The sequence below is a fragment of the Pseudopipra pipra genome, chromosome 16 (genome assembly GCF_036250125.1).
Source record: "Pseudopipra pipra isolate bDixPip1 chromosome 16, bDixPip1.hap1, whole genome shotgun sequence".
NCBI lineage: Eukaryota > Metazoa > Chordata > Aves > Passeriformes > Pipridae > Pseudopipra > Pseudopipra pipra.
This window is the reverse complement of record NC_087564.1, coordinates 13037211-13061485: the sequence shown is the minus strand read 5'-3', so window position 1 is coordinate 13061485 and position 24275 is coordinate 13037211. Positions and strand designations below refer to the sequence as shown.

Here is a 24275-nt window from a genome sequence, read left to right as displayed (position 1 = left end):
AGTGACTAAGCAAGATGCAGACCTGTAATGACAAACTCTTGGGTTCCTGCGACGTATCGAGGACTAGGATTTGCCTTGCACACATCTCAGGAAGATCCAAGTTACCAGAAAGTATGAAACCACAAGCAACAGGGAGCAAAACAGCTATAAAGTCCAGATAGATTAACAGCCTCCAGGTAAGACCAGAGAGCACTATTTAAAGACTTGCATCTATATAATGTATAATTAATACCCATCTCTGCATATGATGCTAAAAAAGGATCATCTAGCAGGTTTCAGATTAAAATACATTCATTTAGAAGTGCTTCCCTTTAGACAACATGGGTAACAGCTAGCAGGGTCAGAACAGGGCCCCTGCAAGCCTACAGGGCCTCATTTCTTCTCTAAGTAACACTTCTTTCCAACTGTTATTTTAGGAAAAAAATAACAATATATCTACAAGTGCAGCCTTCAGGAGTTGCTGGGAAATTCAAAAGAAAATAAGCATTGACATTTTCCACATCTGAGCAGCAAGCTTTCTAATTTGCAGTGTCTACAATAAGCACAGGGCTGTGAGAGCGAGTGTTCTGAAATTCTTGTTATCACACTTTAATTAGACAATCATATGCAATCAATACAAGCTTTCCAGGGATCATTTCACTGATACCGAGGTTCAAGGAAATAAAACCCAGGTTTCACCGTGGGAAAGGCCAGGAGAGCACAGTAATTGTGCTGGATTCCAGCATCCTGCCTATAGAAGGAAATGAACGGACTTGGGTGGTGTTGTTCTAGCACTGTAAGTGCTGGTGTGGGCTGAACAGAATTCTTTTAACCAGTGCATTATCGAATCCTACCAGGTAACAGAATAAGGTGACAAGGAAGTAAATCTGTTTTTGTGACCATCTTATTTAATGCTGCTATTGATAGAAATGCAGCTCTGAAACACACTCTCTTGCTCTTGGTTCTTTGGCACAAGCTGGTTGTGCTGTAAGGTAATGCTCAAAATTATCATTCAGGCATGGGAAGCTCATTCCCATCTCCCACCTCATCTCTCAAATGAGCTGGCTCAGCATTCAGTGGCTCACAATGGCTCTGCTAGTACAGCAGGAGTTTGCACTGCATTTAATTCACTTCAGAGGTCCTGCCACCTGCACTCATTAATGCATTAAATAAAAACATCATTGCTGGCAATGCAGCCTAATTGTGTTTATCTAACCCTTCTAAACAGGCTTCCCTGCAGACTCAATACGAAGGCACAATTCAAAGCAGCAGTGTCCATGCCTTGCAGTGTCTGCCAGCAGCAGGTACCACCCTACTGAGATGAACCTGAAACAAGGATGTTGAACCATTGCTCTGGATTTTAAGCTTCACACTGGTACATGGCTTAGCTTAGAGAAAAAAAAGCTGAAAGTACATACATTTGCAATGAGCATCTCATGGACTGAGGCTCAAAACCACTGTGAGCAAAGCTGCATCATTTCTCAAGTCCTTATCGGGGAAAAGCTGAGACTTCTTTCATGGAGTGATGGAATTCTCTGCTATAACACCAACTGCTCAGCATTTTTCAACATCTGAGTCAAGGACAAATCAGTCTCTGTTCAGCAGTATTCAGTGCAATCCTAACTTGCTGCTGATCAACAGGCCTGGCTGCATAGAGCCCTGAGGCAGTTTTGCAGCACTGCTGAGGCCAGAAGATCCCCCACTGCACCTTCACACCAGAATGGAGCTCTATCCTACTGCCACTTAAGTCTTCCTTTTCAGAAGGACCCAGTAATGCAAGATCCATATCTGCCAAACTGCTCCCAGGTGATGGTAAAATAACTCCCCAACTCAGTACTACTACACTTACTGATGCTGTAACAATGCTGGATAAAAGGTGATACCTGCACCCTGTGAGAGGCAGCCCCATCATTCTGTGAGTACAGGCAAATCTTAAGAAAATCTGTTATTTTTCCAAAATCATGAGTCGACCTGAAGTTTGAAGTCTAAACTAGCCCAGTGCTGAAAAGGCCCATCTAACACTGCTTTTCCCTGCGAGCCTCCCCAGACTGTCCGATCCAGCCATGTGACTTACCCGCAATCTCAGACTGGAACCAGGGACGAGAAACAGAGCCTGGGCTGACTACACAAGCAAACAATTTGTTGGCTGCTATGATTTTGTTTTCAGACAGACAGTCCCAGTCCACTGAAGCAGAACCCAGGACACAGAACTGGCTTTCACAGACTAAGCTAACCTAGCACGTACATGGCCATTTTGTAAGGAACCAGTCCCAGAAAAACCAGAGACTGGATTTATGCAGGGGTGCTCACAGCTGCAGAAGGCTCCTGCAGCCAGGTCTGAGCTGGCTTCAGTATTGACACTGCCTGCAAAGCCAAGCTGGGGGGAATCTATCCGAATTTATGCTTTCTCTGCTGTAGAAACCTGAGACCCAAGAAATGGAAATGCAATGCAAAGCAGATTGTAAATTCCTGCGGAACCCCTCCCTTCCCTCAGGGGTGAGAAGGTGCCTGGGATTAAGGTTATTGTTCCAGTCTCTATCACAACCACCACAGTAATGCAAACAAGGACACCAGCACAGCCCAAGACACTGCTTCAAACCAGCACACAGGGACTAGTGCTGGGGAACTGTGTCAGGGAGAAATCAGAAGAGCGTGATTTTGGAATCATCCTGTCACAGGAAGCGAACTTTTCATTACACTGAACCTGAATGCAGTTTTAATGAGCTTTTCTAATTGTTCCCTTAATTAACCTCTTTCCAACCAAGAGGATAAACTCAAATTGTATCAGGTAGTCCTATTTAGGAGTGAGACACATTAGCACAGGATTTAAGCTTATGAGAATCATGCCTCTACAGAAGATAAGCAGGACAAGACAGACAGCCCAAGCAGAACTGAGCATGCATTCCTTAGGATTACTGTATATATTTCAGGTTATTTAAAATGAGTTCTACTATTTGATTCATGTTGCATGATTTCTATCAAAGATGCAATAGCAATTACTACTACTACATTTCCATCATGAGAAAAAGATCAATCTGCAAGCACAGATTAGACTCAACATAAAAAGCATAATGAAGTTAACTGGTATTTCCAAGGGTGCCCAAGAGGCAACTCTTTTAAGCACCTCTGAAATTTCCAGCTGATTAGAGGGATGAATTAATGGTCTGCAAAATCTCTTGGTCTTGTTACAGGCAGGAAGCAGCCTGCTTCAGTTCCAGATCTGCTGAGTTTTACTCGATAACCTGCTACAGGCAAGTACATCCTGCAATCAATCCCTGGCCATACAAACCATATGTACTGTACTCAGAGTTTCCCTTGTGGGAAAGGATTCCAATTTCTCTAGGATGCCTTGCAAGACAGTGAAAATAGAAAGCTTTTCTTTTTTTTTTTAGTTTGTGTTAAAATTAAAACCACACAAAGACCCTCCCCAACCTCCATAAACTGCATAGAAACAATTCTTGCCTTCTTAGATTACAGGGCAGGGGAGAGTCATAGAAAATGGATTGTTGGCTTCCTGCTGCATGTTGGAGTGCACAGACTCCCCAGCACTGGCAGAATGCATGCTATATATACACTGGAGACAAGGAGAAGAGAGGGAGTGCACATACCATGCATGGTTACAGTCATGTAAAAGATGTTGCTAGAATTTTGTTTGTTTGTTTTAAACAAGACAGATTTTCCAAAAGTTTCCTGGACGAGCTCCTCCCCCTGACAACACAACTCCCATGCTATTAGGCATCCTTCATGTGGTGAACCAGTGACAGTGACCACAAGCATTTCATCTACATAAAGTCTGAAAATAAAGCACTAGGAAACACTAGACTTTACATAAACAGTCACCCTAAAGCAGACTTTGGGAAAGATGGTTAAGGAAAAACCCAACAGAATGACTCCATACCCTGCACGGTTCTATAAAAAGCAGACCTTCTCCTCCTCCTCAAAGCACCTTTTAGTCACAAATGCAAAGGAAAGGGAGATGCATTTACCAAAATATAGTACCAGGTTTAATAGAAGCTATTACAGCCACTGATTTCTTTGTTAGAGCACCCCGAGTGCTGTTAACACCAAATAACTTCTGCTAAGATCTGCTGTGTGACAGCAAGAAAAGGCTATTTAAAGATTTTAAAAGGAAATAGGAGGAAACTGTGCTGGATTTATGCTTTTACATTTACACTGTGGAAAAGCACAGCGACAAAAAGGAGAAGACAAATCACGAGAAAGCCAAGGTGAAACATATATAAAATGTATATATAAAACGTGAAATGATATTTATATATTATGTAATATATATATCTAAACATAATATAGTATGTTATGTTATATATAAACATCATTCCCGTTCATCATGCAAAAGGGAATAACCAGAAAAGTGAGCTGGAATAGTGTTACACATGCGCTGTCATCAGCAAGTCAATACCAACTTTGTCTACTTTATCTTGCCATAATTTATGAAATCCTGTTATTCTTGAATGTTGTGGGTATAACTGCACCAGCAGCATCTGTGCTACAGTGCTGAGATGCAGGTTGAGCGAGAAACATCGTAGGAGGAGCTTTGTTAAAAATAACACTTCTTGCAATTTGAATCAGAACGGTACCACAGGCCCCGGGTTTCATTCAAGAGACCTGGTTAAGCATGATCGTCTCCCCTGGCTGCAACTGCCACTTTTTCTTTTTAAACATGCAGATCCTGTAACCACAGCACTGACTCTCAGTATCTACCCCTTTCCCTCCACCACTCTGACTTTGTATCAGCCACAGTGTGGCAGCAGGACCAGATTGTCCCCCTGTACGTGGCACTGGTGAGGTCACACCTCGAATCCTGTGTCCAGTCCTGGACCACTCAATTCAGGAAGGACATTGAGGGGCTGGAGCATGTCCAGAGAAGGGTAACGGAGCTGGGGAAGGGTCTGAAGCACAAATTTGATGAGGGGAAGCTGAGGGGGCTCAGTCTGGAGAAAAGGAGGCTCAGGGGGGACCTTCTCACTCTCTGCAACTCCCTGACAGGAGAGCAGAGCCAGGGGAGGGTCAGGCTCTGCTCCCTAGTAACAAACAACAGGATAAGAAGAAACAGCCTCAAGTTGTGCCAGAGGAGGTTTAAGTTGGATTTTAGGAACAATTTCTTCACCTAAAGGGTTCTCAAGCACTGGCACAGCTGCCCAGGGCAGTGGTGGAGTCACCATCCCTGGAGGGATTTAAAAGCCATTGGAGACACAGTTTAGTGGAGGTTTGGCAGTGCTGGGTTAATGGTTGGACTCAGTGATCTTAAAGGTCCTTTCCAACCTAACAATTGTGTGATGTGAGGGGACAGTAGTCCAACTCCTAAAGATGAGGCAGTTATCTCTATAATCAGTAAATACCTTGGATTCAGCAGAAGTGGCCAGCCAGAGCTCTAATCACAGCAGCACATGTCATGATGAAACAGAACTAGCTAAAGTTTGACCAAGAATGCCCACAAAAACCCTTCTAAAGAGACAAAATTCCAAGCAAGCCCCACAAACCAGTTGTTTCTCTGTCCCCTGTAACTTCTCTGAAAACCATTTGTTTTGTGCCAATTACACATTGGTCACCCAAAAGATTATGGTATTATTTCCAGGCACAAAAGTCCAAAATCACATTGGGTTTCTCAGCACAAGTGAGAATTTGGTGTCAATCATCTTTGTCAGGCTATTACCATTACCAGCTATTTCAAGGCACCTGACGTGATTCTACCAGAGGGCAAGATGGATACTTCTCACCCTTTCAGTGAATGTGTATCATAAATACCAAAATTTCAGGCCATGCTCAGTGTGCAGGTGCTGTACAGAGCAGCCATTACAGACAAATGCCCCATTACCTCCCGGAACCAATTTTCTTCACCTTCTGTAACCAGCTAAGGGAAGAACCACAAACCAGCACCTATGAAAATCATAAATCCACTCCCTATTTGGAGAATCCTTTGAAGAAGTCGGAAAGGAGGTGCCTTGGACAACATAAAAGACTCACTGGGAAAGTTTAAGCATCGGTGCACTGAAAATGAAACTAAATTGGTTAGAAAAAGATACGAGTTTGCTTCACTTAACTAAACATCTAAGCCCTGAAGGTCTGCCCATGGAGAGATAAGCAAACTGAGACAAGAACTACCTGAGATTCACATTTCTTCAAAAACAAGGCTCTGAGAATTGCTGTGACCACTGCAAAACAGCTGAGCTGGGAACATTTATTGACTAAGACTTGTTGCTTTGTGATGCTGCTCTCTGCCCAGGGACAGCAACTTCATCTTTTCTACAGCAAACCTCCCTGCATCACCCAGCACAAAACAAAACGCTTCAACTGCAAAGGATTTAGAAGGATTTCTCCTGTTTCAGCAACCAAAATAACCAAATCAGTGTTCTTCATCCTCACAAAAATAAACTTGACCCTTACACCCTGACGGGAATAATCATCAGAAATATTGTGTTCAAAATGATTATTTTGCTGGAACTGAGCTGTCCAAAGCAGCAAGGTGGGCAAAATCATGAGTGACAAAATCACCTTTCAATTAGAAGTGAATTAAAATGAATATTAGTTGGAATGAATGTCATAAAACCATACAACAAACTGTGAAAGCTGTCTGAGCCGCCACCGGAGATTAGGTATTATTCACCCCTCCTTTGTAATAAAATAATAATAATAAAATCATCCAACATTTCCTGTTCCACTCCCTACCCCAGAATTTTTTTCCCCTAAATAGCACTTTGTAAGCAATACCAGCAAGAAACCAGTTATATCATCCACTTGGCTAGTGCTATCTGCATTCCAAACGAGAAAGTTAATTGCACTGAGACTACAGAAAGAGTTCTGGAGGAACGAAGACAAACACATTTTATTCTCTGAAGTCTAAATACGTATTACAAAACAGGCATGTCCCTATCACCATGGCAATTTAAAAGTCATTTTAATGCTTTTCTTTACACATCTTTTTAGGCTAGGGGACACAGGCAGTGTAACTGCCATGGCTTTAAGAGTGCTTGGTTCATTTTGGAGGTTACTGCAGTATAAAAGTAAAAATTTTTCAGCATTTGCTATTTCCCTTTCAATTGCTCTATTGCTCTGATGAGTTTGAACTCAGAAATTCTATTGAAGACCTACCCATAAAGTCCTTTATCAAACACACAGAGAAATACCTGTGACATGGTGATCAGTAAAATAATTTGTTGCATTCGTGGAGAGATAAACAAAGGGTCTGTAAGTAAATGGTGAAGTCCAGAAACCACATTTGTTCTTCCTGTAATGAATCAACTCAATCTGAAGACAAGCAAGGCAAGCACGTTGCCAGACAGCAGCAGGACAAGGAAATAAACTGCAGAGCTCCCTACAAAAATGCCTCTGGTATTATCCACTATTGTTCAGTCAGAGGATAAGCTAGAAAAATGACCACCACTTGTAGTCAAACTGTCAGTTTGTAACAAAACTGAGGGAAAACTAGATTTTAAAAGTACTGAGATCATCTGCAGATGAAGGAGTATAGTCCTCTTTGTCACTGCTGAAATGACAGAGCAACCCACTGAAATGTTTGGTCATTATTTTGTAAGCCACCCCATGAGTTTAGAGCTGGGGGACTGGTTCCCAAACTCACAGTTACCCTGAGCTCACAAATCACTTGCCTTGTGTGCTTTGTAACACACTCACTGTATTTTATATATTCTGTCATGCTTAACACTGCAGACACACAAAGAGTATCTGTCAGCCAGGACTGAACCAAAACTGTCTGTCTGTGTATGGGAGTGAGCTCAGGTTTGAAATAATTAGTTGAATTCAAAAGACAGTGGTCTTACTTCTACTTCATGAATTTTAATTTTCATCTGTCGGGAACTTTTTCCAGAAAAAGTTCCAGCAACTATTTCCATTGTGCTGTAAGACCAGAAGCACAAGCAGCTCAATGACAGCATCCTGCAGCCCTGGCATTATCCACTCCTCAGGCATCATCCCTCTACTAGAGCTGATGTAAACCTGGGTTTAGTAAAGACAGACTTACCCTGAAGTAATTCATAATAACCAGGAACTCCTCACATCCGATCCAATGGAATTATTATTGACTACCCTGTAATTCCACATTACTGGAAGGATTTTCTGTCCTTCCCCTGAAATGCATCCGAGTTAGCTGGAAATCCTCCTCTTTCCATGGTCACCCTGGACTTGCTGGGATGAGTAACAGGGCAATCGGGTAAAATTCTGTCTCACATGGATGGCCCACTGCTTTCCTCTGCCTTAAAAATAATCTCCCCAAAGAGATATCAGTTGTGACACTCAACTTCATGCAGATTTATTTTAACACAATCTAAATCCAGTTCTCTGCTGTAAGAGGCATTTCCTTTACTCCACCACCATGCCTTCCCCTCAGCCTTTTCCACTCAGTATCACCCTTATGCCATCAGTACCATCCAAACCCCTGCACAGCAAGGCAAAACCATGTACCTGAAATAATTATTCATTTCTTTTTTTGCTGGGATTAAGTTGCCAGGCAGAACAGACCTTCCAGCTTGCCTTCAACATGACAGTACCAACACAGAGGAGCTGGAGGTAAAAGTATCAAGCAGTGGAAGGAAAGGAGGTACCAGCAAAATGTTGCAGATTTATAACATTATTAAAAAAACAGAGCATGTAACCACAGACTCAGATGTAAGCATCACATGATCCAAACACTGCATTCTCCTTTCAGAAAACAAACTGAAATTCATTCATTTTGAGAAAAGCTCTGGTCTTTATCAGGCAAATCACATCAGCCACATGCTGATACTCTCAGGCTGGAAATTTTCAGAACTTCCTGAATCAGAGAAGTCACAAATTTTTTTTTTATTCAGTCAAATTATTTCAAACCCAAAGTCACTCAGCTGTGTGCAAGAGGACCAAACAAAGACCAGAAATGTTTTCTGCATTCCAGCAAGTGCTTCCAGTGGCCTGGTACCCATGGTAATTCTGCCATGGCAATCCTCCCATGGCAACCAGCAGGTCACGTCTGCAGGAGTGGGTTTGTGGTCGTCTCAGATGGGACACACAGGCTCTGAATGCTGCAAAATCAATGCTTTGTAGTACCTCTGTGCTCCCAGAGATTATTCACTGAATGGCCTTGAGAAAGCAAGAGCAGTGAGATGGCTGAACAAGGACAATTGCTTCAGAAAAATTCAAAATTGCCATTTATTTGTCACAGGCAAGACCTTTCCCTCATGCTCCCTGTTACTGTTCAGAACTGTACACACGATAAAGGATTTTTTCCCCTTAATAAGAAGGGACCACAGGTTTCCCTGGGATTTGCCTAACACTGCACATCACCATGTTTAAAATGAGGGTTCCAACACAGCCAGACAAGATTTCAGATGGGCAAAGAGCGTGTGCAGGCAAGTGTATCTATTTAAAACAAATACTACCAGCAGCATCAGGCAAAACCACAACTTATGAATACCTATGTGTCTTAAAAGCACCAAGTAAATTAGCTGTAATGAATGTTTCTATTGAGCACAGTTGCACAGGGCTTCAAGGTTCCATCAAGGTTCAAACACAGAGATACACTTCCACACACAGGCAGATTTTCAAGTAGGTATTTTAGCAAACTCCTTTGAAGACAGCAATGTTCACAGCAAAGTTTGGCCAAACTCTGGGATTCTTCTCCCTGCCAGCACCAGGCACACACAGATGTGCACAAAAAATATTTGTGTTCCTGCAGTCCCTGCAGACATCCCACCTCGCAGAGCTGGGAAAACAGCGAGCTCCCGGCCACTGCCCATCCCGGGAAAAAGCTGCCAGTGAACCTGAGCCAAGCAGGTGGTGGAGGGGGAAGAGTATAAACACCCCCAGGCTGATCAGGAAGGCTAAAAAGGAAAAGAGATACCAGAAACCCAGCCCAAAGAACTTCAAAATGCTGTTTTGGTTCATATATGTCTTCTTTAAAAGTGCACAGGAGAAGATGAACATTTGGATTTTAGGCTCCAACAACTGGATGTTGAAAGCAAAACCTTCACCATGCTGTGAAACTTCAACAATCATTTTATTCTACACGTCTTCTCCACAATTTCTTATCTTTCTTAGCAAACCTTTTAATTGCTGTCACAGAGCAGGCTGATAAATTGAGGCAAACCACTGAAAGCACAGTTAATTTTTCATACAAGTGAGAACGTTCAAGGCTGTTTCACACCGTGGAATTAGCAGTGAAGAATAGAGAGCTGTATTTTTATTTTTACATTCTTGACATCTCTTTAATGATGTTCTGATTTTACTCTTTGAAAATTATTTGTGACATCAAGCACAGTTTCACTTCCAGATTCTCCCCTTTGAGTAAGGGGAGTGCACAGTGCAAAGAAAGGAAAAAAAACCCCAAACCAGGATAGATATTGTAGGTGTCATTTTTTCAGTATAATGAAATACCACAGCAAGGTCAGGGAATAAATTCATGGAGTATCAAAATAGCATTTTGTAGAAGAACAGGAAAGAAATTGCCAAAACTGCTGAGAAGGGTGTTTCAACCAGCTAGTGGGGAGCCAGCAGGAATAGCAGGAGGCTCCCTCTGAAGTTGCCACCCTGCCTGGGAAATTACCATTATTGACAGGTCTTCTTCCAGCTTTGCAGGATGGGTTTTATATTAATCCTGCTCAGTCCAACACCAAATCCCTCACTAGCAGAAGCTGCTCCAATCTCTTCCAGAAAGCCATCAGAGTGCAAAAGGCCAGGAATGTGCAATTTAAAAAGTGACCTTTCTGAAACTTTTGCAGCAGAAACCAGGGTAAGGCAGCTAGGAGTGTCTTTCTAGTCAGTGCAATGCCTGCAAAATGCTGAAGGATATTCTCACCAGCTATTTACAAACCCAATACCTGACTAGGGATTAATTCATTTATCTATTTAAAACGTTAAAAATTCCAAGTATAAAAACTTACATTGATATTAATCCAGAAAAATCCTGACAGTTATTTCCAGACAAATGATAAGGAAGATGATCTCAGAAACCAAGCCTTGGTATAATCAAAAGAATATAATTAATAGGCTTTTATAACAAATACCCTTAAGGGAGAGTTTTGGTACTTCAATCAGGGTGTCTGTTAAGCCCACCACAATGACCAGCTTTTAAACACTAATGCCCAGAAAACATGGTCGTTATTGGTGGGCACAGAGAAACAAAGAGGTGGTGCTGTAATTGTACCTCACTCAGCTTCACATTTCAAAACACTGGAGTCAGCTTCAAAATATGCCATTCACTCCAAACCAGGAGTGCTGGGCACAGGGCTCCCTATCAGAAGACAAATTCCTCCTCCCTTCCCAAGTGCTCCTATTCCTTCCCACACCAGCATGGTGCAGTTCAGCAGCACGTAGGGTACATTTCATGGAGCACAGCCAGGCTGGAGCATCGCAAGATCTAACTCAGGTCTGCCAAAGTGTGAAAAGCATGAGCCTGGAAGGTCTTACCTACACCCACAAAGATCAGATGTGATTTTACATCACTATAAATTAATTTGCAGCATCAGTGACATCTACCTTTAAATCAATACTGGGTGGGGGTTTTGTTTGAGTTTTTTATTAAAGGCTCCCAAGGGTAAATTCTGGCCCCACTTCTACCACACCCTTACAGAAGCTGCTCTGTTCCTGTCTAGTCCTTACTATAAACAACTTCATGTCTCAGAGCACAGTTGAGTTACAGTGAGGCTTTTTTTTTCTGTGTGTCATATGGAAAGCCACATCTTCACCCAGCACCACTCTGCCAGTCAGTTCAAGTCTATCTCACTTATCCTGCCCTTCAGTACAGTGACAGTGCTGAAAAGCCCCGCAGTTGCATTCCCAGAGATGTTAACAGACATGCAGAGAACATTTACTAAGATGTCCTTAAAGGCTAAAATTAGCTATAAAGCTGCTGTTTATTTTGAAGCTTGGGAACAGGGAGGTGTTTTATGTGTCAGAACGAGTGGCCTGACATCAAAAACCAGGTAGGAAAGTTTGCCACCGAAGAAGTGGGCTGGCACGGAGAGCAACGATGCTTTTATTGAAATGAGGTTGGCTGCCAGCACCAGAAAGTTTTGCTATCAGCACTGCAGATGCCTGATACCATCTGTAACACACAGCAAGCCTATTATGTTATTTTGTTGCGTGTGTGGTTGTATACATAAAAATAACAGAGTTAAGAGACTCTGTATAACACACAACAGCCTGTGTACCACGGCTGCTCTAATCAGGTATTCCAGCCTGTGGAGGTCTAGATCCTATCGAAACCATTCCTGCACCAGCCAAGAAATATTTGATCTTCAGAGAAAACGTAAATGAAGTGCAACATGTGTGTATCTCATATCATCAAATCTTATAAGTGCAAAATGCCTTTCCGTGTTAGGCTGATCAATCTGTTAATTTTTTTAGTATATTGTCAACACTGCATTTTAAGTTTTTTCCTAAAGCATGAAAATCATCAATATCTGTGACTTTAAAATGTAAAATGCTACATGTAGACATCTTTAAAAGCTAAGTGGCTATTTAACAACTCTGGTTTGTACACGGCTAAGAGGGGCCAGGAAACAAATTGTTTCAGCTTCAGAAAAGACTTTTTAAAATAAATTCAGTCTCTTTTTGACTCTGATATTTCTGTATTTTAATTTAAATTTATTTTCCTAAATAAAGCTCACCTTCCAATCTTCCATTTTGACCCTCCTTGCCTTCCACATAACAGCATTGTCTTTTAAGCTGTATGTGTCTTTTTTAAACGGATCAATGCTTAAAACTCCTGTAGGTCACAACCCTATTACCACGTTTCAAAGCCTGATCTCTCTCTCTGGAGATGTGCAAGCCTCTCCCACCATGAGATAAATAGTGGTCCCTGCTCAAGAGCCATGGGATGTTCCCAGAACACCAAGCTCAAGAGGAAGGAGTGCATCACCTACAGAAACTCCCTTGCTTGGGCTTTTACTGTGTCACACAAAGTAAAACAGGTTGTGCTGACAGGGATCAGTGTGTTTTTGGACAGCAGCATCTCTGACACACCACAGCCATTGCACAGACACGTGTACAACTTCAATAACATCACTATCAGCTGCAAGTAGGCACAGATGACCAGCCAGCCACTCCCTCCTCCCAGCCTCCTTTGTGTCAATAAATCTTAACCTGCCTGTTTGAGCAATGTTTAATCATAAATGGTTTGGAACATGCTCCAGAATATAAACAAAGGTGAGTAGGAGAAAAATGGAGAGTCCAGTACCGAGAATTGCTCACCACTTGCTGAACCAGGTAACAGAGAGCAAAGAAACAAGGAACTGCTAAGGAACAGAACACATGCACCTGGTAATCATTTAAAACAGTGACCATGCAACAACATTAAAGTATCCAGAAGGATTTCAAGGACTAAACACATTAACATTCTTGGGTTCTTCTAAAAACAAACAAAAAAGAAAAATTAAACTGCTTAGAACACCCACTTAGATACATGGAAATAAACTACCCTCATTGATCTCATCCCACTGCCATTTACAACAGTCATCTTGATTCCCTTCTGTGTTGCTAATCAAGCTAAAATTAACTCTTCTCCTGCTTACCACACATGCTGGAGCCACAAAAATCAACACAGGGGCAGCAGGATCGATTGTTTCTCTCCACAAGTGCAGCCCACCTTGCTTATGTGGTAAATGTATATATTTAGGAACTACAGGATCTCTCCTGGGATTTTGTTCACATTTATCATGGGGCTGGACAGCTGTTCAGACTGGGCAACAGAACAAGTAGATCTTACACTAAAACACTTCTGAACACCTTCTAGTTGTTATTGGCCTCTACAGACCTCTGTAAAATGGGAATTTCAGTCCTGTTAAGCCAGTGTCCATCTTAGAAGAACCAACATCATACTTGTTATTCCTGCTTTGACAGAGAGCTAAAATGTGTCTTAAGCCACCATCTCCACAAAACCCTGGAGGACTCTTCATGCCCAAAAGTTTGGGGCATATTCAGAGAACACAGAAATCCATTTATTTGGTTGTCACTCTGACAACATTAAAAAATACACACATATCCTAGTGTTCAGTTCTAAAGCAGCTCCATTTTAGACCCTGATGGGATGTTTCAAAGGAAAAAAGCTAAACCAAAACAAAATCCCAACCCTATCAGATAACACCCACTAAACAAAGCTAAAGTACAGATGAAATTCGCTGAACTATGCAGTGGAACAGAAGCTTTTAAGAGAAAAGCACTCTGTGGAGATAAATATTCTTCAAGCATGTGCTTGACAGCAGCCAAGGTTTTATGGTATTGGAAAAACACAGTACAGTGACAAACAAGGTTTAGTCCATCCACCCCCACACTAACTTGCTGTCCCACTAAGTTAATTCAACTGCACAATGAAAGGCATCTCATATGAAACAAAGCAGGATGGTATTTAATTCAATATTCTGCTCTTCCCCCCCTTGTCCTACACCAACCCTTCATCAGGTACCAGATTCTACACTGTACTGGAATGGCACACACTGCATAGTCTTGGACCGGGAGTAAGTTTTGCTCCGCCCTTGCAAGGGCTCGGAGCTATGATGTGTCTCACCTTCCTGTAGGATTTCTCATATCCCACTTTCCCCAGTCCTAGGGGAATCCTGCCAAAGCACAGCTCCCAGCCCCACTGACAACACGTAGCCCCAGCTGCTTCAAGACTCCTGGACCGTGGCCAGGAGCAGGCGGTGAACAGTCCGACTGACATTGTTTTCCAGAGATGTCACAGAAATGGTGAACACCAGCTCTGTAACACACACACGTTTACCCACAACGTCTCTGCACCAGAAAGGGCTGCCTAGCCTCCATTCACACTCAATTTTTCCCTTCTCCAAGACAAACCTTAAGATAAGAGCTTAAGTCTGGCTTCCATTCTGCCACAGCAGAGACCACAAGAAATGACTCAGCAGAGCGTGGCCACCGCCAGCATCTCTCGCTCCCTCCCTGCTTCTGTGAAATTCAAGAGCCCTTCTGAGAGGCTTTCTGAGCCTCTGCTGCTCCCACTGATCTTCGTTAAAATGAAAAAGGTCAATATTAACTATTTTCCTTCTTTGCTCATCTTGGCAGAAACACTCAGCTATGTTTCTCCCTCAATCATAAACCACAATTAACACCTGCCTCAGTGCCAAAGAAAAGCCCCACCTGCACCCACGCTCTGAGGAACTTCCCTATACCAGCTTCTACAAAGAGCTCTGTTTTCAATAAGAAATTGAGCAGTACACCAAGAATTAAATATGTAGTGACAGTATGGAACTAACTGCAGAGCCACAGCTGGCCTCTACAAGTAGCACTGGTTATTAATTTCCATACCTCACTCAATACCAAGAATTTTAAATCTTTGCTCAACTGCCACGGAAATTCCAGCTGGCTGCAGATCCTGCCCCTTCCACCACACAATCTGGCCACCACTGCCACAGGCAAGCAGCAACTTCAGTTTTACCCGCATTTGCACCCTAACTCCCATTCTTCTTGAGAAGACTCTCCCTTTATTACTACAAGTATCTGGATCCTTTGGAAATTTTTATACCCTGGAGAAGAAGGAGAAAGTAACCGTTTGAAACTATCAGTTCATAAAATCTCCTAATAACCATCAGGGAAAGAGGCACTTGTTTCAGCATCTTTGCTGGATACACTAGAGCAGTTTGGTTCTCACTTAAAATCTCATTTACAGTGCCATCAACTTTCTTCTAATGGGCCATTCATCATTGTAGGGTTTGCTCTCAAGGAGCCAGCCCAATTCCTTGAAAGGTCTCACAAGTCATTTAGCAGACTTACCCTTCCAAAGCCAGGGAACTACCTATAAAGACATTAGCAAAGGCTGTGCGAAACAAAATAACCTCAGCAAAGCTCAGGAAAAGATCCTAATTTCCACATACGTATGCCAGAAAAAGCTTGTGTGTGGGATGCTACTAACCTTTGAATTCAATCAGACTAAGAGGGCTCTAATACACAGAGCATGACTATGATGTATTTTCCTTTGAGGCTGGTTCAGTTCATTTAGAAAGTGATTTGAAAGAGCTAATGTACTATTTATGTACATTATAAAAAACGATCCATATGGAGTTAGACTTTGCAAAATGTTCACACAAGTCCATTCCACTCCCTCTGAAGACATTTCACAATCCATTCAATACCCAGTAGAGGAAGCCAGGATTACTGTTTTAAAACAGCTCTGAGGGTAATTTGAATGTTTTAAAAGCTGACATCTTGTAGACTCGGAGCCAAATAAACATTTGAGGCAACACAGAGCCTCTCACACAAACGTCTACAAAGTGACATTTACCTGCAGCATTCAAAATACTGACACTGAAAATAAAGGTTAGAAGAGGCACAAACTTCCCTTCTACTAAAGAAGAGGAAAAGAGAATAATTTTACTGTGATTCAGGAGATGATGATGTACTAGATTGGCTTGTGAAAGACCACCTAGCAGGATGTGGCTAAGATTGCAAACAATATAAAACAATTCCAAGATTATTAAGGTGTTTTAAATCCTGCCAGCACATACAACTGTGCTGAGGGGTTTCTTCTTGAGAGGAGTTTAAACAACTTAAGTGACAGTGACTGCTGCAAAACAACAGCACATGAAGAAGTTGTCACCACAGTGGTTTCACTATTTTTACATCAAGAAAATTTTAGAGTGTTAGCTTGTTATATTGCTGGCATATTTTAGTGCTCCGCTTCCTTTGCTTCAGTAGAATATATAGAATTAGGGACATTTTAGTTTAACTGATGAAGATACCTTAGGTACTACCTTAGCTAGAAGATACGTACTTCATAGTTTGCAATATCAGCTTTTTGGAAGAGAGGATTCCGGTCCTTCTCTGGGTTTTTTTAACAGGAATTCTCACATTTGCAATATTATCTGGTGGAGCACAAGGCAGGAGGAAACTGAGAAGAAACCATAAGCACTTGGAGAAGAGGATGCACCCACTTGGTGACAAGAGAGCTCAGATGTGGAATCACTGTCCATCAAAACAGATTTTGTTTCCTAAGTTCATCCCATGGCCGTTTGCAGTGACATTGAGCTGGGATGTTCAATTGTAAACAGACGACGTGCAAGTCTAAACTACTGGATTGTGCCTATTTCCAACAGCCAGTTTGCATATGCCTTGTTTACACAAAACACACAGAGAAAAAAACGCTAGGAACCACGACACATCAGGAATTTTCTCCTAAGAATTCCTATGCCTGAAGACAACTGCACATTACCAGCAAAGCCTTTGACTTCCTTTGCAGGTCTCCCAGGGCTAAAACAGTTTCGTTATGGCTCGTCTCGTTAGACAGTGTCTGAGGGAGACATGGGAAAAGAAGAGATGCAGTAATTATCCAGCTGAATGGATGAGGCAGAAGGAGGCAAAGCCACCCAATTGCCAGGCTTGTTGACAGTCAACACCCCTTTACGCACGGTGGGCAGGCGGCCAACCCAAGGTACACCACGTCACACCAGCCAGGGGACAATTAAAAACGGAACCAGATCAATAAATAAATAGCAGCTGGCACATCTCCCACACCAAGAGCCTGCCCTCGCTAGTCTGGGCTACGCCTCAAACTGAATATGAAAAGCAAAGTCATTTTTGGTCTACCCATCAGGTGGAAACAAAATTTGCTTTCTGTGTCTAGTCCTTTTCTCCTCCCACGCACTCAGGATTCTGAGCGTGTAAGAGTCCAGAGTTCTTATGCCCTCGAGAGAGGAAAGGCCTCAAGTTGCTCAAGAACAATTCCTGTAGCAAGTGCACAAACTGGCTCTGCAGGGAGTCCAGTCCTGCTTAGACGAAGTGTTGGTGGCTTCTGTATGTGGCCTCAAGGGAGACAGAAGATTAAAACAGTTTGTGTGGGAAGACTTCCCAAGGCTCTCCTTGAAATGGCAAGAAGCAGAAAAAAGGGGTACAGCTACAATGTTGTATTTTAGAGAGAAAGGGAGGGGACATCCTTTTCCACAGAGCTTACACCACCTCTGCAAGGCTTTTTGTCTCCTCATTCTGTTCTAAAAAATGGAGTGGATTGTACTTGTACATGAAAACAGGCTCTTATGCTAGAAGATTCTTGAAACAGGATAATAAGTGGTAACAATGTGCTTAAAGTTTTCTTCCATTTCTCCTCCTATCCTAATCACACAGCATGTGTTAACAGATCCAGACAAAGACTGTCCATCTTTGCTCCCTCGGCTAAGGCAGAGCTCCCAATTAACGTCTACATTATTTTTCCCAAACTGACAAGATGTCCTCAAAGAACATGAAAATTACATATCTGGTACATTTAAAGGAGGGAGGAAAACCACCAAAGTAAATTGCGCATACACAACAAACGACAACCCCTGAAATTAAACTCGCTTTTAAATTACTAAAAATAGACAGGATGGGAGGGAAGGGACTATCAATCAAATCTTAGAGTTGCTGAATATTCAAAGAACAGCCTTCTAATAGACTGCTCTCTCAAGATTGCTTGAAATTTTTATGATAAAAAATGCACGAGGACATGAAAAAAGGAGCAGTAGGATAACGAAGAGCAAAATACATGACAGAAGTGGATACAGAGTATTAATTAGGCCATTAAGATACTTAAATGTTTTACTGTCCAATAAAATATGTATTTCATAAAAATTAAGTGCCATGCAGAGGGAATGCACACATGCATTTACTGAGCTGTTCTGAAGAAACCAAAGATGTGAATTACTAGCGAAAAACATTTGTGGGTAAGAGTGAATAGACATTAGGAAAATTGTATTTGTAATATGAAAACAAAGAATATACTGTTGGATGGAAATTTTCACTCACATTTACTTAAGCAAGAAATTAATCTGCTCTATAAGCATCTCATCAATCTGCTTCTATGAGGAGTCTGCAGTCAACTGAAATAGGGAAACTTGTAAATACTTGACAAAACTGTTCAGTGATTAATACTGAATTATTGACTGAAGTGAATGCATTAAGACCAGACAATAATTTGTACTCACAATTAGTTGATTAACCATGTCTGGAAGTACATCAAGATGTCTTTTTACAGCCCACATTCAGGAGACAAAAAAAATGCTTCACTTTTTCTTCCTATAGGTTTGTCCAGAAAAAAAAACAACCAACCAAAACAAAACACTGCAAAATGACACCCAGACCTTCAGCTCCACATTTTTCTTGCTTTCAGTCTTGCAGTCTGTTACACCACACCAGCCATTTTCAGATGCACAAACCAACATTTTTACCTAAGTTTACCAATCAGAAAACACTGCACAATCTCAGTGGACTGCTCAGGCATTTGCTACAAAATATATGCAAGTTTAAGAGAACAAAGACCTTAACCACCTAATACATTACAGACAAAGCTCTACAGCACATTTACCTTTCATACTTTCTTTAAAGCAGGAATCCTGAAGTGAATATCCTAGCCTTGATTCTGCAACCTCAGGAAACTCCCAGATGCATGGGGACTGAACCAAAGATAACAAAACAAAGCTGGTGTTGGGCATGGCTACGTGTGAGAGAGGCCTCTGTGCTCGGGACTGCTATTAAGGAAAAGGAGAGGAAAGAATCTGTACTAAAAGCAAATGAGAATTTTTCTCCCTTTTCATTAACATCACCAGCTCAAACGTGCATGATTTTTCTTTTTTAAACCACATTTCCACTTGGACTGGGGAAGGGAAGGCTGGCTCATCCACATCTAAGCAGCAGTAAGGTGAAGCTCGGTCTGTGAAGCATTTCTGGTTAAGGTGCTCCTTGGCTCTGACAGCAGAACACCCAGACACTCACTAGAGCTACAGGGAGCTCAGAGTAAATCACCACATGTCAGAGGAGCTGATATGGAGCTGAGTGCTCGTAGAGATCCACCCCGAATAGGAAAGCCAGCTGGAGCTGTCAGATCTCAGAGTGGTTTAACAAGCACCTCACCAGCCTGTGTCCCCTCTGTTATCCCACCCCGACACAGAGCAGCCCCCCCAAACACCCTCCCCGAGCTCCAAGCTCAGCACTCTGCAATCTGCACAAACTGCTGTCAATAACAGACACTAATTACCACACCTGGGCCAGTAATGAGCCTTTATTTGCATGGCATAAGTGGCAAATTCAAGTAGTTTCCTGTTCTCTACCAACATCCTGTTGCCACATCTACTCCTCCAGGAAACTGCAACACCGAGCAAGAGAATTTGGCGTCCCACAGAACGGCTCTGATGCCAAATGGCTTTCGGAGCAGTTACTAGGAGCTTGCTTACAAAGAAAACAATCACATTAATCTGGTTGTCATTTCTGCTTTCAGTTATTCAGTGCAAGGCTGCCTATCCCGTTTTCTGGAGAGGGAGAGAAAAAAAAAAAGTAAACAGCATTATTTTGATTTGTTACCAGAAGTCAAAACAGATGCTCTACAGGGAAGATGCTCACACAGCTGGCACCAAAATAACTTAAGATATGAATTACTACAGATTTCATCATTTTTATTCCCGTTTTCATAAAAGCAAAAAACCTCCACACTCATTTATCCCCTAGATTTATATAAAAACACAACAGTACCAACTGGAAGGATCCCACAGTCAGCTAAGGATACATGAGTTGGCAAACACAAAGAAGTTACACCAGCACAACCTGAATCTACATTTAAGCCTTCATAGCTGAGGCTCTGCACAAAAATGTACAAGACAAGTGCGGCATGTTCTTGTTAGATTAATCTTTTCATTATCAACACATCAGCTAAGCTGAACCAAGCCTGGTTTAAAAGAATCCATAAGGACATACACTGAGTTTTGCATAGCCTTAGTTTATATTCACAGCCTGACTTACAGCACAGCTATTTTTGAACCAACAAATTGAGCAGCAGTTTCACATGAGAGAAACTTTCCTTAAACGTTTAATATAACTCATGACAAATTGAGCTGCTTAGCCAAAAATTATTACTTGACACGAATTCCATAATTAAAATCAAGTAATCCTTTATCACATCTTGCTGTGCAACAAAAAAACCTGTTCTCAAAGGCAGTCTTTGAAATTAAGTAAGAGCATGAAAACTAGAAGACGAAGCACTAAGAAAGCAAATCTTTAAAGAGTTTCTAGGGAGAGCAAAACCACCATCCACAAGTTGTAGCACAGCAAACGACGCATTTCAAACAAAGAACAAAAAAAAATGGTTGCAAATGCAGATTATGCAATATTTAAGAAGTAAAACTACCTGAGGAGTTACCAGAGACAACATACATATGCAGCACTTTAGAAACAACTAGTTCTGTAGTGGTGGTTATGTGGTCAAGGCGTTTCCTTGGTGTGTGTACGTACAGCGGGCAGCTCCCTCAGAGATGTGAGGACACCCTCCCTCGTACCACAAGAACAGAAGGTGAGTGCCTGGTGAGGTCACCAAAACACTGACATACATTGTGCATATCTCCATTTTTCTAGAATATGTCTTTTTTTTTAACTTGAATCAGTACTGGCTAACAGACTGTACAACCGTGTCCCTTAGAAACTGGATCTGACTCTCTGTTTTCTGCTGGGTTACTAAACCCCAGTTGCAGAGACACCCTCACTACCCAAATGCTGAAGGGAACTTGTGTACTCACAATACAGAAAGATTAATGCACGTGTAAAATTCTGCAGGATCAGCACCTTGATATGTGGTCAGAGTATTGGGCTATTTATTTTTGTCAAGTTTATTGAGTGCCTAGGAAAAATCCCATTATAAATAAAGCAGCATGCTCTTAATAAAACTTCACATGCATGGTAAGTTTTCAATTTATACTGGGGCTTATATACATAATAAATTTTTTTATTTTAACTCCATGTTTTAATTTTATTTCATGTGTCCATATATTTACTTCCCTTGTATTTATGCTCAAACTAAAAAAGCTCCTCCATTTATTTCTTCCATTTCCTAAACACTAAAAGAACTACTACATAGTAAAGCATAAACTTGTTTTTATGCTTTGAAATCTCATACTGAAAGAATCCATTTACACTGAAAAACACCAACTTCAGGCTCCATTAATTGTGCTACTGCAAAAATTCAAAACGGTCACAGAAGCAATAAGCAAATATCCCATCAAACACTCCCAGACAAGCACCATTTCCAATCTGTCGAGCTCCCAGTTCAAAAAGCTCAAGTGCCATTATCAGGCTATGTTCAAGCAATATTTGCAGGTTTTAGTCAATAGAACTTTTGTATTTAGGAGCATTTGAAGACCTGACCCATAGCTGCTTAAAATTCAGGTTAGCAAGTTTAACTTTCAACTGTTTCAGTTCCTTTGGTTCTGAGGTAGAAAAATAAATAAATAAATCAAAAGCTTATTTTAGTTACCAGAAGTCTCTAACTTGTAATTGTTACTTATTTTAAAAACTGAATCACATTTGAAGACAACAACGTTAATAATTCAGCATTAACCTGATGCTGTAAACATCTGGTTACGCTGTAAATTTGAAGAAATTACTGTCTTCAACAGAAAAAAGTACTCCAGATAAGAGTTCCTGCTCTTATACTTTTGCTGGTATTAATAGTTTTTGAAATCTAGTGCACATCCTCCTGATAATTTTGAGTTTCTCTCTTTTTTATAGAAAAATACCAAGATATTTATCCACTGATTTCCAGCTCCTACCAGCCCAGCTAAAAAACCATCACAAGATAAAAGAAGAGTGTCTAGCAATCCTTAATTTGATTTGAAGCACTTAGTTTTGATGTAAGTACTTCCATAATTTCATCTTGATTTAGATTTGCAATGCCTGCCGTAGTGTGGCACTTATTAATTAAACTGATTAAGGGTCTTCAGCTGTACCGTGGGCCCTCCACTCTTCCACCCACTTTGCTCCTGACTGTCATTAACCTCTAGGAAAAGCCCTCTTTGTTGGTCATTATTGTTTAATTATGCTTTACAGTTATGTCATCACATCTGTGAAATACAACCTCCCCTAACAACACAGCTGTGGAATATGATACTCCTGCCCAGCAGTAAAATCCTGGTTACAGCAGATTAAATGTACACACGATGCTGATGGAGGAAGTGACACAAAGCTTTTTGAAGGCCCTTGATTTTGAACAGGTCTGTTGAGACAGGAGGTACGTAGAGTCTTCAAGAGAGGTCTCAAACTCTTCCTCTTTCCTCCCTTCCCCACCCCTCCTGACAACATCCTCTGCACATTTCAGGAATAACTACTTCTAAACTTAGAAAACTTCACAAAGAGAAGTTTTATACAGAAATAGTGAAGCGAGAAGAAACCTCAGAAACAGAATTATGAGCTCAGAATCTATTTTTTAACAAATACTATGAATTACAGCTGAAAGGCACTTTTTCCTGGAACCCTCTGCTTCCATTCATGATCTCATGATGCACAAGCATTTCCTTTGCATGTAATATAACAGCAGCAGTGACTGCAGTGGTCCAAAAGAAACAGGACTTTGCACATTTCTGCCGTCCTTTGCAGGTGGGGGGAAAAAAGGGGGGCAACTATCCAAACCACTGGTTCTTAAAATATTACAGCAAGAGCTCCCCACATCATCACAAGGACCTCCCTCTAAATTAATGGAATGACCATTAATTCCTGAAATTTAACACAAACTGTACATTCTGCTGGTACACAGAGAAGGTGGGGCTGTATGAAACAGGGCAGGAGTGTTACCATAACATACAGGACAATTCACAGTTTCTTCTGCAAAGGCTGTGTACTACAACCTGTCCTCACTTTGTCCTCCTTTTGACAACATGAGCTGGCAGTAAGCACACAGGATTCTTCACAGAAAAGAAATGGCACCAGCCAACACTTTATGTTTACTTGGGAGGGGAGATTTGTGTGTGTCTCTGTGTGTGTGTAGCAGGGTGTTTGGGAGGGAATTGTCTGATTTTTCAAGAGTGGAGATAACAAGATAACAGTAGACAGTTTAAAGCCTCAATCAAGACTGTGTATACCAAGCTTCAACAGGATTTTCTTTTTCCTGATCTGGGTTACAAACCCTTGACTGGCCAGTAAGGAGTTGTTTACCTGTTAGAAGCAAGGGGGCAAATTCCTTTAGATTGATGCAAAACATTTTCCTACTCTGGAAGTCAGAAAGGGAGGAGCATCAAGTTTATTTATGTAGCTCAAACAGCGGTCAAGCTAAGAGGATGTCTTATTGTGCAGAGTTCATAACTGAACATTAAACTCCTCCCTTTAAAGCAATGAAGAAGGAAAACTACCATTCCCACTCCAGAAGTCACGAGCAAAGTGGAGAGAAATATGCAACCAAGTTGCTGCTTGAGAGGGTTTTCTATCACAATGCTTATGATTAACCAAGTGAAGAAACAGAATGGCAGGGAGGAGAGAGCTTGCACAGATAAACCCAGAGCCAGAGGGAATGACAACAGAAATGCCCTGGGCTTCGGGTGGTCTTGTTTTACACAGCCAGATTA

General features: G+C 41.5%; 2 protein-coding genes across 2 annotated transcripts in view; one reads left to right on the top strand and one right to left on the bottom strand.

Annotated features, from left to right (window-relative positions):
* The window catches only part of RADIL (Rap associating with DIL domain), a 227949-nt gene that overhangs the window by 68261 nt on the left and 135413 nt on the right, over positions 1-24275 (top strand). The window lies entirely within an intron of this gene.
* Positions 1-24275, bottom strand: part of FOXK1 (forkhead box K1) — a 53750-nt gene that overhangs the window by 27476 nt on the left and 1999 nt on the right. The window lies entirely within an intron of this gene.